At 36.3% G+C, this 13,709-nt stretch overlaps 1 non-coding gene across 1 annotated transcript; it reads right to left on the bottom strand.

Moving 5' to 3' along the window:
* Nucleotides 1-2,076: 2,076 nt before the first annotated feature.
* On the bottom strand, nt 2,077-2,184 carry LOC148566862 (small nucleolar RNA R71). Its single transcript, XR_015882574.1, has one exon. It is a non-coding gene; the product is annotated as a small nucleolar RNA R71 (small nucleolar RNA).
* Nucleotides 2,185-13,709: the final 11,525 nt, after the last annotated feature.

The following is a 13,709-nucleotide window of genomic DNA, read 5'->3' as shown; positions in this document are numbered from 1 at the left end:
AAGCTTGGCTGGCTATTAAGCCATGCCTAACCCTCAGATTGGAGCTTTAGACTAAGAGTACAAGATTTCTGGAATTCAGATTAAAAATTTTGAAATCCTTATTTTCTTTTTCAAATGATTTTCGAAAAATATAAAATAAAAATCCAAAAAAAATATAAAAAATCATAAAAATAAAAATAAAAATTGTGTTTCTTGTTTGAGTCTTGAGTCAATTTTTTAAGTTTGGTGTCAATTGCATACTCATTTTGCATTTTTCGAAAATTCATGCATTAATAGTGTTCTTCATGATCTTCAAGTTGTTCTTGGCCGGTCTTCTTGTTTGATCTTCATATTTTCTTGTTTTGTGTCTTTTCTTGTTTTTCATATGCATTCTTGCATTCATAGTGTCTATACATGAAAAATTTCTAAGTTTTGTGTCTTGCATGTTTTTTTTTCTTGAAAATTTTTCAAAAATATGTTATTGGTGTTCATCTTGACATTCAAAGTGTTTTTGGTGTTCATCTTGACATTCATAGTGTTCTTGCATTCATCACATGTTTTGATCCAAAACTTTCATGCATTGCATCATTTTTCATGTTTTTCTCTCTCATCATTAAAAATTCAAAAATAAAAAAATATATATCTTTCCTTTTTTCTCTCATAAATTCGAAAATTTGAGTTGACTTTTTTCAAAAATTTTTAAAATTCAATTGTTTCTTATGAGTTAAATCAAATTTTCAATTTAAAAATCTTATCTTTTTCAAAAATCAAATCTTTTTCATTTTTCCTATTTATTTTCGAAAATTTTAAAAATATTTTTCAAAAATATTTTTCTTAATTTTATATCATATTTTCGAAAATATCATCAACAATTAATGTTTTGATTCAAAAATTTCAAGTTTGTTACTTACTTGTTAAGAAAGATTCAAACTTTAAATTCTAGAATCATATCTTGTGATTTCTTGTGAATCAAGTCATTAATTGTGATTTTAAAAATCAAATCTTTTTCAAAACTAATTTCAAAATCATATCTTTTTAATCATATCTTTTTAAATCTTATCTTTTTCAAAAATTTGATTTTCAAACATCTTTTCTAACTTCTTATCTTCTTATCTTTTCAAAATTGACTTTCAAAATCTTTTTCAACTAACTAATTGACTTTTTGTTTGTTTCTTATCTTTTTCAAAACCACCTAACTAACTCTCTCTCTCTAATTTTCGAAAATCCTTTCCCTCTTTTTCAAAAATTCTTTTTAATTAACTAATTGTTTCAAATTTTAATTTTAATTTATTTCTTCTTTTAATTTTCGAAAATCACTAACCATTTTTCAAAATTTTATTTTCGAAAATCCTCTTTCTCTCTCATCTCCTTCTATTTATTTATTCATCTACTAACACTTCATCTCACCCAAATTCGAACCCCCTCTTCCATCTGTGTTCGAATTTTTTTCTTCTTCCCTTCTTTACATTACATTCTTTTCTTCTTCTACTCATAAAGGGGAACCTTTATACCTGGGTAAAAAGGATCCCTATTATTATTATTTTTCTGTTCCCTCTTTTTCATATGAGCAGGAGCAAGGACAAGAACATTCTTGTGGAAGCAGACCCTGAACCTGAAAGAACTCTGAAGAGGAAACTAAGAGAAGCTAAAATACAACAATCCAGAGACAACCTTACAAAAATTTTTGAAAAGGAAGAGGAGATGGCAGCCGAAAATAATAATAATGCAAGGAGAATGCTTGGTGACTTCACTGCACCTAATTCCAATTTACATGGAAGAAGCATCTCCATCCCTGCCATTGGAGCAAACAATTTTGAGCTTAAACCTCAATTAGTTTCTCTGATGCAACAAAACTGCAAGTTTCATAGACTTCCATCTGAAGATCCTTTTCAGTTCTTAACTGAATTCTTGCAGATATGTGATACTGTTAAGACTAATGGAGTAGATCCTGAAGTCTACAGGCTCATGCTTTTCCCTTTTGCTGTGAGAGACAGAGCTAGAATATGGTTGGATTCTCAACCTAAAGATAGCCTGAACTCTTGGGATAAGCTGGTCAAGGCTTTCTTAGCCAAGTTCTTTCCTCCTCAAAAGCTCAGTAAGCTTAGAGTGGATGTTCAAACCTTCAGACAGAAGGAAGGTGAATCCCTCTATGAAGCTTGGGAGAGATACAAGGAACTGACCAAAAAGTGTCCTTCTGACATGCTTTCAGAATGGACCATCCTGGATATATTCTATGATGGTCTGTCTGAATTAGCTAAGATGTCATTGGATACTTCTGCAGGTGGATCCATTCACCTAAAGAAAACGCCAGCAGAAGCTCAAGAACTCATTGACATGGTTGCTAACAACCAGTTTATGTACACTTCTGAGAGGAATCCTGTGAGTAATGGGACGCCTCAGAAGAAGGGAGTTCTTGAAATTGATACTCTGAATACCATATTAGCTCAGAATAAAATATTGACTCGGCAAGTCAATATGATTTCTCAAAGTCTGAATGGAATGCAAGCTGCATCCAACAGTACTCAAGAGGCATCTTCTGAAGAAGAAGCTTATGATCCTGAGAACCCTGCAATAGCAGAGGTAAATTATATGGGTGAACCTTATGGGAACACCTATAACCCCTCATGGAGAAATCACCCAAATTTCTCATGGAAGGATCAACAAAAGCCTCAACAAGGCTTTAATAATGGTGGAAGAAACAGGTTTAACAATAGTAAACATTTTCCATCATCCACTCATCAACAGACAGAGAATTCTGAACAAAATACCTCTAATTTAGCAAACTTAGTCTCTGATCTGTCCAGGGCCACTGTAAGTTTCATGAATGAAACAAGGTCCTCAATTAGAAATTTGGAGGCACAAGTGGGCCAGCTGAGTAAAAGGATCACTGAAATCCCTCCTAGTACTCTCCCAAGCAATACAGAAGAAAATCCAAAAGGAGAGTGCAAGGCCATTGAAATAACCATCATGGCCGAATCCAAGGAGGAAGGGGAGGATGTGAATCCCAAGGAGGAAGACCTCCTGGGACATCCAGTGATCAACAAGGAGTTTCCCTCTGAGGAACCAAAGGACTCTGAGACTCATCTAGAGACCATAGAGATTCCATTAAACCTCCTTATGCCATTCATGAGCTCTGATGAGTATTCCTCATCTGAAGAGAATGAGGATGTTACTGAAGAGCAAGTTACCAAGTTCCTTGGTGCAATCATGAAGCTGAATGCCAATCTATTTGGTAAAGAGACTTGGGGAGATGAACCTCCCCTGTTCACCAATGAACTAAATGCATTGGATCAACTGAGATTGCCTCAGAAGAAATAGGATCCTGGAAAGTTCCTAATACCTTGTACCATAGGCACCATGACCTTTGAGAAGGCTCTATGTGACCTTGGGTCAGGAATAAACCTCATGCCACTCTCTGTAATAGAGAAACTGGGAATCTTTGAGGTACAAGCTGCTAAAATCTCATTAGAGATGGTAGACAATTCCAGAAAATAGGCTTATGGACAAGTAGAGGACATACTAGTAAAGGCTGAAGGCCTTTACATCCCTGCTGATTTCATAATCCTAGATATTGGGAAAGATGAGGATGAATCCATCATCCTTGGAAGACCCTTCCTAGCCACAGCAAGAGCTGTGAGTGATGTTAACATAGGTGAACTAGTCCTTCAATTGAATGAGGACTCCCTTGAGTTTAAAACTCAAGACATCCTTCTGTAAATATGGAAAAGAGGCACAGTAAGCTTCTCTCACTACAGAGTCAACCAGAGCCCCCACAGCCAAATTCTAAGTTTGGTGTTGGGAGGCCACAACCAAACTCTAAGTTTGGTGTTGAACTCCCATATCCAAACTCTAAGTTTGGTGTTGGGGAGTCTCAACAATGCTCTGAACATCTGTGAGGCTCCATGAGAGCCCACTGTCAAGCTATTGACATTAAAGAAGTGCTTGTTGGGAGGCAACCCAATTTTTATTTATCTAATTCTATTTTTATTTTTATTGTTTTTTTCATGTTTTATTAGGTTCATGATCATGTGGAGTCAAAAAATAAATAGAAAAATCAAAAACAGCAGAAGAAAAATCACACCCTGGAGGAAGGGCTTACTGGCGTTTAAACGCCAGTAAGGAGCATTTGGCTGGCGTTCAACGCCAAAACAGAACATGGATCTGGCGTTGAACGCCCAAAACAAGCAGCATCCTGGCGTTCAGACGCCAGGAATGCACACTGAGGAAAGCTGGCGCTGAACACCAGAAACAAGCATAGAAGTGGCGTTCAACGCCAGAAACATGCTGCATCTGGGCGCTGAACGCCCAGAACAAGCACCAATTCGGCGTTTAAACGCCAGAATTGCATGCAAAGGCATTTTACATGCCTAATTGGTGCAGGGATGTAAATCCTTGACACCTCAGGATCTGTGGACCCCACAGGATCCCCACATACCTCCACTCACCTTACCTCCTCATAATCCTATATCACCCTCTCTCTCTCTCCATTCACAGTCATCCCTTCTATTTTCCATTCACCACTCACATCCATACACCCCTCCTACCTTCAAAATTAAAAATCTCTTTCCCACCCAAGCCCACCCATATAACCGAATACACACATCCCTCCATCTCCTCCATATATTCTTCTTCTTCTACTATTCTTTCTTCTTTTGCTCGAGGGCGAGCAACATTCTAAGTTTGGTGTGGTAAAAGCATAGCTTTTTTTGTTTTTCCATAACCATTGATGGCACCTAAGGCCAGAGAAACCTCTAGAAAGAGGAAAGGGAAGACAAAAGCTTCCACCTTCGAGTCATAGGAGATGGAGAGATTCATCTCAAGGGTCTATAGCTCAGTGGTAGAACATTTGACTGCAAATCAAGAGATCCCTGAGATACCTCAGGGGACACATTTTCCTCCACACAATTATTGGGAGCAACTAAGGATAGGAGCACCAAGAGCACTCCATCATCCTTCATGAAATTAGAGAAGATCAAAAAGCAATGAGGGAGGAGCAACAAAGACAAGGAAGAGACATAGAAGAACTCAAGGACATCATTGGTTCCTCAAGGAGAAAATGCCACCATCACTAAGGTGGACTCATTCCTTGTTCTTACATTCTCTATTTTTCGTTTTCTTTATGTTAAGTGCTTATCCATGTTTGTGTCTTATTACATGATCATTAGTATTTAGTAACTTTGTCTTAAAGATATGAATGTCCTATGAATCCATCACCTCTCTTAAATGAAAAATGTTTTTAATTCAAAAGAACAAGAAGTACATGAGTTTCGAATTTATCCTTGAACTTAGTTTAATTATATTGATGTGGTGACAATAATTTTTGCTTTCTGAATGAATGCTTGAACAGTGCATATGTCTTTTGAAGTTGTTGTTTATGAATGTTAAATATGTTGGCTCTTGAAAGAATGATGACAAGGAGACATGTTATTTGATAATCTGAAAAATCATAAAAATGATTCTTGAAGCAAGAAAAAGCAGTGAATACAAAGCTTGCAGAAAAAAATGGCAAAAAAAAATAGAAAGAAAAAGAAAAAGCAAGCAGAAAAAGCCAAAAGCTCTTAAAACCAAAAGGCAAGAGCAAAAAGCCAATAACCCTTAAAACCAAAAGGCAAGGGTAAATAAAAAGGATCCCAAGCCTTTGAGCATCAGTGGATAGGAGGGCCTAAAGGAATAAAATCCTGGCCTAAAGGAATAAAATCCTGGCCTAAGCAGCTAAACCAAGCTGTCCCTAACCATGTGCTTGTGGCGTGAAGGTCTCAAGTGAAAACTTGAGACTGAGCGGTTAAAGTCAAGGTCTAAAGCAAAAATAGAGTGTGCTTAAGAACCCTGGACACCTCTAATTGGGGACTTTAGCAAAGCTGAGTCACAATCTGAAAAGGTTCACCCAATTATGTGTCTGTGGCATTTATGTATCCGGTGGTAATACTGGAAAACAAAGTGCTTAGGGCCACGGCCAAGACTCATAAAGTAGCTGTGTTCAAGAATCAACATACTGAACTAGGAGAATCAATAACACTATCTGAACTCTGAGTTCCTATAGATGCCAATCATTCTGAACCTCAATGGATAAAGTGAGATGCCAAAACTATTCAAGAGGCAAAAAGCTACAAGTCCCGCTCATCTGATTGGAGCTATGTTTCATTAATAGTTTAGAATTTATAGTATATTCTCTTCTTTTTATCCTATTTGATTTTCAGTTGCTTGGAGACAAGTAACAATTTAAGTTTGGTGTTGTGATGAGCGGATAATTTATACGCTTTTTGGCATTATTTTTAGTATGTTTTTAGTAGGATCTAGTTACTTTTAGGGATGTTTTTATTAGTTTTTATGTTAAATTTATATTTCTGGACTTTACTATGAGTTTGTGTATTTTTCTGTGATTTCAGATATTTTCTGGCTGAAATTGAGGGACTTGAGCAAAAAGTAGATTCAGAGGTTGAAGAAGGACTGCTGATGCTGTTGGATTCTGACCTCCCTGCACTCAAAGTGAATTTTCTGGAGCTACAGAACTCAAAATGGTGCGCTTTCAATTGCGTTGGAAAGTAGACATCCAGGACTTTCCAGCAATATATAATAGTCCATACTTTGGTCGAGTCTAAACGATGCAAAATGGTGTTGAACGCCAGTTCTACGCTGCAGTCTGGAGTTAAACACCAGAAACACGTCACGAACCAGAGTTGAACGCCAGAAATACGTTATAAACTGGCGTTCAACTCCAAGAATGACCTCTCCACATGTAAACTTCAAGCTCAACCCAAGCACACACCAAGTGGACCCCGGAAGTGGATTTACGCATCAATTACTTACTTCTGTAAACCCTAGTAACTAGTTTAGTATAAATAGAACTTTTTACTAGTCTTTTAGACATCTTATGATTTTTAGTTCATCTTTGGATCATATTGATCACGCATGGGAGCTGGCCATTCGGCCATGCCTGAACCTTCATCACTTATGTATTTTCAACGGTAGAGTTTCTGCACTCCATAGATTAAGGTGTGGAGCTCTGCTGTTCCTCATGAATTAATGCAAAGTACTACTATTTTTCTATTCAATTCAACTTATTCCGCTTCTAAGATATTCATTCGCACTTCAACATGAATGTGATGAACGTGACAATCATCATCATTCCCTATGAACGCGTGCCTGACAACCACTTCCGTTCTACCTTAGATTGAATGAGTATCTCTTGGATCTCTTAATCAGAATCTTCGTGGTATAAGCTAGATTGATGGCGGCATTCATGAGAATCCGGAAAATCTAAACCTTGTCTGTGGTATTCCGAGTAGGATTCAGGGATTGAATGACTGTGACGAACTTCAAACTCGCGAGTGCTGAGCGTAGTGACAGACGCAAAAGGATAGTAAATCCTATTCCAGTATGATCGAGAACCTCCAGATGATTAGCCATGCAGTGACAGCGCATCGGACCATTTTCACAGAGAGGATGGGATGTAGCCATTGACAACGGTGATACCTCCAGATGATTAGCCATGCAGTGACAGCGCATCGGACCATTTTCACAGAGAGGATGAGATGTAGCCATTGCAACGGTGATGCCCTTACATAAAGCTAGCCATGGAAAGGAGTAGGATTGATTGGATGAAGACAGTAGGAAAGCAGAGGTTCAGAGGAACAAACGCATCTCTATACGCTTGTCTGAAAGTCTCACCAATGATTTACATAAGTATTTCTATCTTTTCTTTTTATTTATTTATTATTAATATTTTCGAAAACTCCATAACTATTTGATATCCGCCTGACTGAGATCTACAAGATGACCATAGCTTGCTTCATACCAACAATCTCCGTGGGATCGACCCTTACTCACGTAAGGTTTTATTACTTGGACGACCCAGTGCACTTGCTGGTTAGTTGTGCGAAGTTGTGAAGTTATGTTTGGACCATGGTTCTGTGCACCTGTTTTTGGCGCTATTACCAGGGAAAGAACGAACAAATAATTTTACAACCTAATCTGAGTAACAATTTCGCATACCATCTATCAATAACCCAACATCAAACATTCAACAATACACATATCTATTTTCATGTCATAACTAATCAGTCAAATACCAATTTTTCCTTCAAATACAAATAATTTGCCATCATACATGAGTTCTCAACTCATCAACAAGATTCTCATTTTACCTATGCAACATATATACTTACACATATTATCATCAAATCATCATTCATCATTCATCCAACAAACACCAAATTCATATCACAATTCTTATCAAGGTTACTAAGAGTTAAACATATTCATACGTTGTAACCTATCCTATGGTCATCTAGCTGAAGTTTTCACAGAACATTATATATATTAAATACGTAAAACCTAAACCATACCTTGGCCGATTTTCACGTATTATCCAAAGCGAATCACCAAAGCCAAACACAGCCTCACAAGTCCAAAATCACCAAGGCACAAGCACCCAACCTCCACTAAGCTCCAAGGCTCACAATTCAAGCTCCAACATATACATATATAAACCTAATTTCACATATATCACACATACATACTCAAACTCATTACCCAATACACCAATTCAAGAGATTAGATAGAGTTCTGGTATTCTCACCACACCGACAGAGAATTGATGCAAGACCCATCAAGCTCACGAAGCTAATTCAATCCTAAACATCGAGTTTTAAACAAATCTTAACACATGCACTCATAAATTTTTTAAATTGAGGGGTGAGAAATTGAGGATGAGAATGAAGCTTACCTATAAAATTGTTTCGATAAATTTGTAGATCTCGACGCGGTGGATGTGTGGCCACAAACGGTGCGGCAATCGGAGCGAGGAGTGAAAAGATATGGAAGTTGGAAGTGGAGGTTAGGGTTTGAGTTATTCTTCCCTTCTCCAAAGCTGTTTGCAGCGTGGATGAAGTGAAGGAGGAAGGGGAAGCTATATGTGTTATTTAAGTGTGTGGGCTGATTGGGTTGGGCCATGGGCCCATTTCGGGCCTAGTTGGATCGGTTCGGCCCGTTCGACCTAATTTTGGGCCAAATTCTTTAAAATTAGTGTCAAAATTTTTTTAATTAGCTCTATTTTATTAAACTATAAAATTTATATTTCTAATATCTCTAATTAATTATTAATTTATTGGCTAATTATTCATTAATTTCTCGGGTTTTACAGGAATATTTTGAAAAGGGTTTGAAAGGTGGTTAGGTTGGGACCCTTGAAGGGTGGCAAAGTCTGAATTTTAGAGAAAATACTACAGAAGTTTTTACAAAACTTGGAGGCTTTGTTTAAAGTATTATTTAAAAGAAAACTGGATTAGGGTTCAAAATAGTTGATTTTCGAATTATCAAGAAAAGTACTATATTTTATGTTTAATCTATTGAGAAAAGATTTTTATTTTAAGTTATAATTTGAGTTCGATTTATTAAGAAAAGAGTTTTTATTAAACATTTTGAAGTTTGATTATTTAGAAACTAATCGATTTAAGGTTATAATAGATGAGTGAATAGGTAGTGATGCGGAGGTGTAATTGATTATTTGGTGATGCGGAGGTATGTGTAATTAGGCGGTGATGTGGATATATATTTAATAACGTAGGTGATGCGGAGGTGTGGGTATGTAATTGGTGATGTAGAGGCACAATAAAAAGAAAGGAAATAAGAACTAATGAAGGAAATAGATACTTAAGAGGAAAAAAATGAGAAAGAATGAATAAGAATATAAGATAGATACTTGAAAAGTGTATGTTAAATAGGTATTGTGCCAAAGTGCTAATGCGGAAGTGCCCGCCTAACTGATAGCTTTAGGTTGCTAATGCGGGAATGTCCGCCTGACTGATAGCTTACGGTTGTTAATGCGAAAGTGCCCGCCTAACTGATAGCTTGAGATTGCTAATGCGGGAATGTTCGCCTAACTGATTTTCCGTTTCTACCATGATGCCAAAATATCCTAACTGACACGGGTTCATCCATGATGATAATTGTGCCTGACTGACATGGTAAGAAACCATATTCGGGGTTCGGTCTGAGTAACGTCGGGTTGCGGGTAGACAACCAACGCGTGAACTCATGGCCTGCATAGAAAAGGCATGCATCATATTTTTTGCGCATTTGCATTTGATTGTGGTTGTTTATCTTGTTTATTTGTGATTGTGATGTTGTCTTGGTGACTTGCTTGTATGCTTGATTGGACATTTTACTTGTGCTGTGGACTTAATAATGTGGTGGGAGCTGATGTTTGTAGATTGGATTTAGGTATATTATTTGCGATGCTGGCTTATTTAGATATTACGATAATTGAGGAATGTTGTTAAGAGATGAGGAATTGTTAATGTGACGGAGATTTTGTTTAAGTAATGTAATTTAAAGAAAGGGTTTTGCACGACTTTAGGTAAGACTTAAAAAGGATTTCAAGAGTTTAATAAAGAAAACTGTTTCAAGTTATGAGTTAACTATTTGTATATTATTCTGTATATTTTTACAACATTCACTATCCCTACTGAGAACATGCGAGGACGACGTTCTCACCCCCTACAAATCTTCTGTTTCAGCGACAGGCCCGGGAATCCTTGGCGCGGAGCCACGACTGAACTACGGAGCTTTATGTACATATGTATCTATATCTTCTGTATTTGGTTTAGCCTTGGATTTTCCCCTCGCCATTTATTGTCTTTGATTTTTAGAGGGGTAGGGCTTGTATTTGAGAATCTTGGTATATGTCTATGTATATAACGCTAGGTGATTATGTAGGTATATATATCATTTTAGCTAAGTGGTTAAAAGTAAAGACTTTCTATTTTCTTAATTAAAGTTTCAGTTCGTATTCGCGAAGGCTCAATATTAAATAAACGTAGTATATAAATAAAGGAATAGAGGTAAGTAACGCTCGGACTTTTAGTGCGATCATGAGGTGCTAAAAGTTAGGGTGTTATAGCTTCAAATTGTTTGAAATCAACATACAACTCAATAAATGACATCTGAGAGCGATTTTCAATATACATTGAAAACATCTCTTGCATGCTCACTTCATCAGTTACATATTTGGTTTGCAATTGAACGAATTCACCAAATAATGATATAGGATACCTGTAAAAAATACATGACACTCTTCTTGATATTTGAGGATCTATCTTCTCACAAATCACACTTTTAGTTCTTCAAATGAGAGTATGAATGGAATAACATTATCTAACGAATTCTCACATACAAATTTCACTCATTTAGATATTTGTAACAAAATTTGACCATAATAATATACTTTTAACACAACTATATCATCAATTTTTTTACTCACATTAAAATGAACTTCACTATAATTTTTGAAACACGAAAGGAGAATATAACGAGGGGAGGAGAGTTCTGAAATTTTTTTAAACAAACTGGATCGTGTGATTTGGTCTTTCTCGAAATAAAAAAAAATTAAACACACTCAAATCAGACCTACCGATTACAGTACAGATGAAATTTCAAATTTCTTCTCTCCATACAAATCGGACCGTTCAATTTGTATCAAAACTTCAACAACAACAAAATTTGACTGTCCAATTTCTAATATGTCAATTTACAAAAAATGAGCACAAGACACACATAACATTCATATAAAAAAAATCAGCCGACAAAATAAACAATAAAAAAAAGAAATTAACATTGGAAAAAGAGATGAATTAGTTCGATAAAAATAACCAATTGTTAATTTTTTTATTAGTTTCATTAAAAAATTAATTAAAATATTCAAATTATCCCTGTCTTATTATCTTCAATAACTTTTTTTTTCTTTTTATCTGTGTAGCCACTCATCATTGTTAACCACCTATTTTTTATTTCTTCCTTAATTATATTTCCCCTCCTTTGTTCACAGACACCTTCTCTTTTTTTTTTCTTCTCCACACGACGGCATTGGTGATGCTGGCAATGGTGGCTTCCCCACACCGTCACCTCTAACTTCATTCTTCATCTTTTTTATTTTCTCTCCCTCTCTATCTTTTGTATCTCTCTCTATGTTCTTCGCCGATGGTGGTAAACTTTCACCGTTGATGCCTTCCTCACCCTTCTTTCTTTACCGTTATTCCTTTTTCGTTGATTCGGTTCAATAAGAGCTAACCCAAATTGTAGGTCTAGACTGTTAGGTCGACGAGTCTGACTTCGAGAATATCACCTACTTCCAATGCGCACTCAAGGAGACCCTTTGCCTCCACCTATCGATCCCCCTCCTCTTCCATGAAACAGCGGAAGAAACAAACATTGGAGGCAACTTTATCCCAAAGCAGGCACGCATCATGATCAACGTGTAGGGCATAGGAAGGGACTTGAGCAGTTGGGAAGAACCAGACACGTTCAGGCCCTAGAGATTTTTGAAGGCTAGCGTTCCGGAATTTAAGGAAACTAACTTCGAGTTCATACCATTCGAATTGGGTCAAAGGTCTTTCCCGGAGATGCTGTTGTGGTTGTACACGCTTGAGCTGGCAGTGGCCCATCTACTCCACTGCTTCATGTGGGAGCTTCCCAATGGGATGAAGCCGAGCAAGATGGACATGAGCGATGTCTTTGTACTCACCGCTCCAAAGCCAATCGCCTCATCGTTGTTTCCACAAAGCACGTGCTCTCTATTTGTTGGTGTTATTGCTTATCTCATTTTCTCTATCTCTATTTATTGCTGTGTTGTGTTGACGATGGTGTTGGCAGTGGTAGTAGTCGTGGTATAATGGTAGTGTTGCCAGTGGTTATAGTGATCATACAGTAGTGGTGTTCAAAATTTTGAAAAAAAATGGATAGCGATTTTGTTATTATTAGAAAGTTTAAAAGGGTAAAGATAATGAAAGAGGGGAGGATAGTTTGAATATTTTGATTACTTTTTTAACAGAATTAATAAAAAAATTAATAATTGATATTTTTATCGAGCATAATTTATTTTTTATGTGTATAAAATTAATTTTATTTTTTTATGGTAAATTTTATCAACGTTTGAATCTTTCATGGTCAAAATAGTTATTTACTCAATCTAGGCAAAGCATAAAGAATATCAAATAGCATCCAAATATCTATAATAATATGGAAGAGGAGGCACAGAAAATGTTAATAATGAATTCTATGCTTTTATTTCTGGTTGAGAATGTTCATGTCTCCCGCTCCAATATCAAATGACATGACTTTTTCCAAATGATGTATGTTGATTTACTTGAACAAAAATATTTGAGCAATATCCATAATTTTATAATAATCTAGTGAGGAAAAGTTGGTGCAAGCAAGGGACCTTATGCATAATATCCATAATTTTATTGAGAAAGCTAAAGTGTGGAACAAAAAGGTGTTCGGTCATATCTTCAGAAAGAAACAAAGGATATTGCTCAGATTCAATGGCATAAAGCATAACCTCTCTTTCAATACAAACCCATTTTTGGAAAAGCTTCAGAGAGATCTTTGGAGAGAGTATGAAATGGTGACAGTTCAAGAAAAAAGTTACTGGCAACAGATGTCTTGATGTAATATTATTAATTTTGAGGATAAAAATTCAAAGTATTTCCACTTAAAAGCTAATGAAAGGAGAAGAAGGAATCATGTGACGTCTCTTAAAAATAGAAATAATGAGTGGATCGATAATGTTGAAGAGCTCAAGGAGTTAGGCGTATCCTTTTTTAAATCTCTTTTTGCACCTAATAATTATTCGCCTGTTTTACCCATTTTTTCCATTGTAAGAAGATTTTCTAGGTTGGTTGAGGTTGATGTGACAAGTTTAAGCAAGACTATTACATATGAGGAAGTGAAAT

This window comes from Arachis ipaensis, chromosome B4, assembly GCF_059453495.1.
Source record: "Arachis ipaensis isolate K30076 ecotype BB chromosome B4, ASM5945349v1, whole genome shotgun sequence".
NCBI classification, from domain to species: Eukaryota; Viridiplantae; Streptophyta; class Magnoliopsida; order Fabales; family Fabaceae; genus Arachis; species Arachis ipaensis.
The sequence above is the reverse complement of the archived record's forward strand: the minus strand, read 5'-3'. Positions and strand labels throughout refer to the sequence as shown.